This window comes from Fukomys damarensis, unplaced genomic scaffold, assembly GCF_012274545.1.
Source record: "Fukomys damarensis isolate Sample0158 unplaced genomic scaffold, DMR_v1.0_HiC HiC_scaffold_37, whole genome shotgun sequence".
In the NCBI taxonomy this organism is placed as follows: domain Eukaryota; kingdom Metazoa; phylum Chordata; class Mammalia; order Rodentia; family Bathyergidae; genus Fukomys; species Fukomys damarensis.
The window spans coordinates 9,786,425-9,792,744 of NW_022900949.1; positions in this window are offsets into that span (position 1 = coordinate 9,786,425).

Below are 6,320 nucleotides of genomic sequence, written 5' to 3' on the forward strand. Positions count from 1 at the left end.
GCCCGCGGCCTCGGCCTCCCGGTGCTGGCCCACAAGCCCCGGGTCCTGTCGGAGGAGGCCCCGCTCTAAAGTGGGCGGAGCCCAGCGTGACCCCAGACCCTCTAAAGGCGCCCAGGACACCGCCCCCCAGCAGGTTCTGGAAGCTTCCGAAGGTGGGCGCCGCCTTGACGTTGCTGATGTCAGTGCTTTGCCTCTGTGCCCTGCGGCTTCCTGCTTCTGAAAGGCTTTAGTCCCCTGACCCCTGCCTCCAGCCCTCGGCGGGATCTTTGTCATCCCTCTCATTTGCAGATGAGGCTGCTGAGGCCCAGAGAGGTCAAGCAAGCTTCCCGAGGGTCACACCGCCTGGACTGGCATGGAGGTGGGCGGGCTGCCCCCCGCACCTCCCGTAGCCACCCTTCCCCTGCTCCACCCCCAGCGTTCCTGCTACCCAACCACCTTCTGGGTGGCAAAAGCGGGCACAGAGCGGATGGGAAGGAGACCCTCAGAGAAGAGGAGGGCGGAAGAGGGAGAGGAAGGGAGAGAAGAGCCAAGAGCGGGGACCGAGAAGCCACCTTACCTGTCACTGCAGGTCCCCTCCTGCCTCTCCTGGCCCAGGGGAGGCCGAGCCCCAGCCCCAGAGCAGCCTCGGAAGGACCCTGAAGGACCTGCACTGCCATGTGAAGCCCAGGAACCCCCACTGCACCCCTGCAGCTGAGGCAGGTGGTGCCCCTTCCCCGGGCTCAGTTTCCTGGTCAGTGAGATGGGAGACAAACCGGACTTCTCCTGGGCTCAACGGAGGACATGAAGAGAAACAGGTTCGTAAGGGGGCAGCTTTCAGCTGATGCGGGGAGTGTACCTGTCATCCCAGAACTCTGGGAAGCTGAGGAGGGCAAGTTCAAGCCCAGCCTGGACGATTTAGTGACCTATTGAGATCCTGTCTCAAAATACAAAATAAAAAGGGCTGGCGTGTAGCTCAGCGTGAAGGTCCTAGGTTTCATCCGCAGCACTGCAAAATCAGCAGAAAGGGAGGGTGCTTTGCGAAGGAGAAGAGCTTTGGGATCCAAGGTAAAGGACAGAGGACACCACCGCCACCACCATCACCACCCCCACTGTCCTGCACACTGGCCGGGCCCCAAATCTCCCCATCCCTGCCTCGCGCATCTGTCTAGCAGCCTTGTGAGCTCTGTGTGGGGGTCAGCGGCTGGCACAGGACAGGCTGTCCTGGTCTCAGCCAGCAGGGGGCAGGACTCTCCCAGGAATGAGGCCTGGTTGTCACCAGGTCTCCCTTGGGCAATGTGGGGGAGCTCAGGGAGAGAGGGACGGTGCGGTGCGGGCAGAAATCAAACTCCAACCCCACACCATAGCACACGCTCGTCACGCCAGCTCCTCGGGAGGCTGAGGCTGAAGGATCTCAAGTTGGAGGCTAGCCTGGGCAATTTAGCAAGAAAGCTTAATCAAAATAAAATAAAAAGGGATGCAGTGTAGCCTGGTGGTGAGCACTTGCCTAGCATGTGCCAGGCCCTGGGTTTTATCCCCAGCGCCAAAGACCACACAATTAAAATAGAATTGATTCGGAAGCCTTTAAGGAACACACGACACCATTTCTACCACAATTCTTCCAGCAATTAGTGGAGGCAGGAACACTTTCCAACTAGCTTTCCGAGGCCAGTGTAGCCTCACCAAGAAAAACTCACAGAGAAAAAAGAAACCACAGCCCAAGACGGCTCGTGAACATAAACACGAAAGTCCTCATTGAAAAACTGGCAAGGGCCGGGGATTTAGCTCCGTGGTTCTATGGCCTGCCTCCCAAGCGCAAGGTCCTGAGTTCAATCTCTGGTACCAGAAACAACCCAAACAAACAAAAGGAAAACCTGGCAAACTGAATCCACCCATCTACACAGAGGATTAATGTAAAAGCGCACACCTGCCATCCCAGCTACTGCAGAAGCTGAGGGAGGAGAATGGTAAGTTCCAGCCCAGCCCGGGCAATTTAGTGAGTTGGCAACACCGTGTCTCGAAACAAAAAACTTAAAAAGGGCTGGTGATGCAGCTCAGTGCAAAGGCCCTAGGTTCCATCCTTACTACTGCAAAGGGGAGGTAAGTATCAACCGGCTGCAATAACTGGACCTTTTCGGTGTTTGTTCATTTTCTTGAGACACAGTAGTATCGCTATGTAGTTCAAACTAGCCTCGAACTCACTTGGTACCCAGGCTGGTCTTGAACTCACAGCCATTCGCCTGCCTCAGCCTCCCAATTGCTGGGATTGCACCACCATGCCCAGCAAATAGACTTTATTTAGATCCAGATTTGAACAAAGTGGAAAATACCGCCGCCTGCCTTGCAAGCACAAGGTCCTGAGTTCAATCCCTAGTACAAAAAAAGAAAGAAAGAAAGAAAGAAAAAAAAAAGAAAATACCTCAAAATGTAAAAAAAAAAATTAAGAGGCAATCAGTAACAACTGGATATTGAAGAATATTAAGGAATTACTGTTAACATGTTAAAGTGACAGTGGGATTGCCGGTTATGCTTTTGTGTATTTATTTTTCAGTCCTGATATTTTAGCCATGCAATGTTTACTGATGATGGGGACCACGCAGCAGCTGGGGTTGCCCCGCCCTGGTCTGTCCGGCAGACAGAGACTGACTCGGCTGGAGGGGCCGTGCTTTGGACATGGGTACGTGGTCTTCAGCCTATGACTCACTTTTGTTGGTGTTTGAAATTTTCTGTAATAAAAGATTAACAGAAGCAACAGATCCCTTCACAGTCTTTCAGGGGCTGCTAATATGTATCAGGGCAAGGTTTATTTTGTCTTGTTGTAGTACTGGAGATTGAACCTGGGGCCTTCGCACTGAGCTCCATCTCCAGCCCTTTCTTACGTTTCACTCTGTGACAGGGTCTCACTAAGTCACTAAGTTGCCCAGGCTGGCTTGAACTTGCGATCCTCCCGCCTCAGCCTCGCGGAAGGCTAGGATGACAGGTGTGTGGCACCCCCTTTGGCCTACAGGAGGTGTCCTTCAGGGCCCTGCCCTCCTCCTTTTTTGAGTAGCCTTGCGGTGGTGACTCTGGGACCCTTTGTCCCCCCACCCTGTGATGGCAGGGGATGCATGGGGACACAGCATCCCGAATGACTTGCCCTGGACCAGCACTGCTCAAAGAGTGGCTCTGGAAACTGTCCCAGCTAATCTCACGGTTGCTGGCTGAGTGTCAGGCAGCCTTCTAAATATGCTATGCACTCAGTCCTCCCAACTGCCACAGCGGCTTCTCACCGAATGGGGCTGAGAGAGGCTAGTCACTGGCCTAAGGTCACACAGCCAGTAGCCCGCCACACCTGGGCTGGCCCAGACCTCTGGAGGCCGAGCACCTAGATAGTCTATTTCTCTCCCAGGGATCCAGGACTGTCCCCCAGTCACCCCGGAGAAGGCGCTTGTGGGAGCTTCTGCCCCCACAGCCCCCTTCCGAGGCTGTGACAGCCATACCTGATCCCCGCACTTCTTGCTGCAGAAACAGGATGAGGGGGAGGGTGTTTAATTTTAGAAATAATTACACCACATCAGGGCTCCTACTGGGGGGCTCAGGACTGGAGGGCCCCCCCACAGGCACCCCTCGCGCACCCCTTCCCCAGGGCCGTGCAGGGCTCCCACGCCTCCTTGCAGCCCGCAGTCATCTCCCTGCCCCCAGGACCGCCCACAGCTTCCCCAGCAGGAGCCGCCCTTTCCTCCCAGGTGGTCCGTCTCCATGGCAACGGCCCCATAGCAGGTGGTCCGTCTCCAGGGCAACCAGGTACCTGGGAAGCTGTGACCCAGCCTGCAGCCCCCTCCCAGGCTCTCTCCCATGTCCCATCAAGGCACCTCTGGGAGAAGAGCCTAGGGGACCCCGCTGGGAAGCTGGTCCCAAAGAGACCAAGGGACAGCCCAAGGTCACCTAGCAGCTGCCTTCCTCATCCTGCCTGAGCACTTAAATACCAGGTCCCCACTCAGCTCAGGTGTAGTCCCTGCCCTCAGATGACTCCCACTAGGGACCAGAAGGGAGAGACTCTGGCCAAGGAAAGAGAAGCCAGTGGCACACACAAGTACTCCGGGAGGCTGAGGCAGGAGGACTGCAAGTTTGAACCCAGCCTGGACAGCACAGCATCCGATCAAGACCTTGCTTATAAAAACTAAGGGGCCGGGGATTTAGCTCAGACGTTCCGCCGCCTGCCTTGCAAGCACAAGGACCTGAGTTCAATCCCCGGTACAGAAAATAAAATTAAAAAGGGGCTGGGGTATAGCTAGTGTGAAGACCCTGGTTTCAATCCCCAGTAGTGCAAAAAGAAAGACGGGGCAGAACAGGGAGGGGACATAAAGCCATGGTCTCAGGGAGCTGCCCTCCAGCAAGGGACAGCAGTAAATGCCACACATCATTCAATCATTTCATCACTGATATTTATTAGCCGTTAACAGTGTGCTGGGGGCTGGAGAGCAGGCATAAAAGGGGAGGGCAGAGAATAAACAAGACAAATCAGCAAATTACAGAATAGCTCAGGAAATTGCTGCGGAGGCTGGGGAGGAGGGACAGAAGGCGGCAGGGTTGGCAGGATGAGTCAAGGGGAAGGGAGGGCTGGCGCTCCAGCTGTGGCAGGAACAGCCTGTGCAAAGGCCCTGAGCTTCATCTTAGCCTCCAGCCACTTCTGGAGGACAGAGGCACAGGGTACCCTGACCTGCCCCTCTGTCACTGAGGGCAGAATCTGAGACAGAAACACTTTTTTTTTTGAGAGGAGAGGGAGAGAGAGGGAGTGCAGATCTTTCTACATAGCCTAGGCTATCCTTGAAGCTACAGTGGTTCTCCTGCCTCAGCCTCCTGAGTGCAGGGATCGAAAATCTGCCTCACCAAAACTGGCTAGGACAGGAACTCTTCTGAGCTCCCGTCTCACAGATATGGACACTGAGACTGGAGAGGAAAGATCCCCCATGGTCACAGGGCCGTGACACGGGAGAACCTAGACTTGATCCCAGGGAGTTGGCTGATGTCCCTCATGTTCCTTGGGGAAGCCTCCCTGGGCCCCAGCTTAGATCCACCACCAGGCAAATGTGTTACCCTCCCATGCCTTTGTGCTGTGTCATGGATCTGTCACCCCTGTCCCTCTGCTTGGAACACAGTAGGTGCTCAATGAACACTTTTTTCCCAAGAGCCCAGAGAGGCAGAAATCAGAGCTTCGGGGGCTCAGAGAGGGAAAGCAACCTCCCTGAGGTCACACAGCACCTCAGTAGCCCCTGTCCGAACTCTGAGCAGAGGGGTCACAGCTTCATTCTAGACCTCTCCTTGGCCACCCATGAAAGCCGCCCACCCTGTGCCTGGTCCCAGGGGGACCTGGCCTTTGGCCTCCCAAGATGCAGTTTCTGGGCTGCTGGCCAACGCGACAGTCTGGGAACGGCGCCGACTTGGGTCACAGGTGGCAGAGCGGATGCCAAGCCAAAGCCTCGGAGGACGCAGAGGGCGGGGAGACGGGATGGGGAGGGGGTGGGCAGCACAGGGTGACATGCAGGTTCACCCTCGCTGGTCCCCCTGCGGCCCTGGCTGCTGCCCACTGGGCAGCCACCGCTTCCTGGCCCAGGGTGAGAATGGGGACCCTGTGAGGACCCAGTGCTGGGCGCCTCCTGTTAAACCAGGCTCTGAACCACCAAGCTTGGAGACACCTATGGCTCCCCAAACTATACATAAAAGACCCCTGCTAAAGCTGGGTGTGGTGGCACACCCCGTCATCCCAGTGTTGTGGGAGGCTGAGGCAGGAGGACCACAAGTTTCAGTCAAGCCTGGACAACTTAGCAAGACCCTGTCTCAGAATTTAAAAAAAAAAAAAATGGCTGTGGATGTAGCTCGGTGAGAAGGCCCAGGGTTCCATCTTCACCAATGCAAGGAAGAAAAAAAAAAAAAGTGAGTGTAAACCGGATCCTGAGAGTAATAGGGAGCTACAGGAGGTTCTGGAGCGCTGAGATTAAGCTGCCCTCCCGGGACACCAGAGCACCGCAGCAGCAGAGCCTGGAGGTCCAGCCTGAGGGGTGTGAGGGGGTGGCCGGTTCCAGACCAACCACCCGCCGCTCTCCCTGGCGTCTCTTCCAAGAAAAAAAAAAAAAGTGAGTGTAAACAGGATCCTGAGAGTAATAGGGAGCTACAGGAGGTTCTGGAGCCCTGAGATTAAGCTGCCCTCCCGGGACACCAGAGCACCGCAGCAGCAGAGCCTGGAGGTCCAGCCTGAGGGGTGTGAGGGGGTGGCCGGTTCCAGACCAACCACCCGCCGCTCTCCCTGGCGTCTCTTCCCCCGCGGTCTGTGGGGGCCAAGGGGGGTATTCGGCCCGATGTGGGCG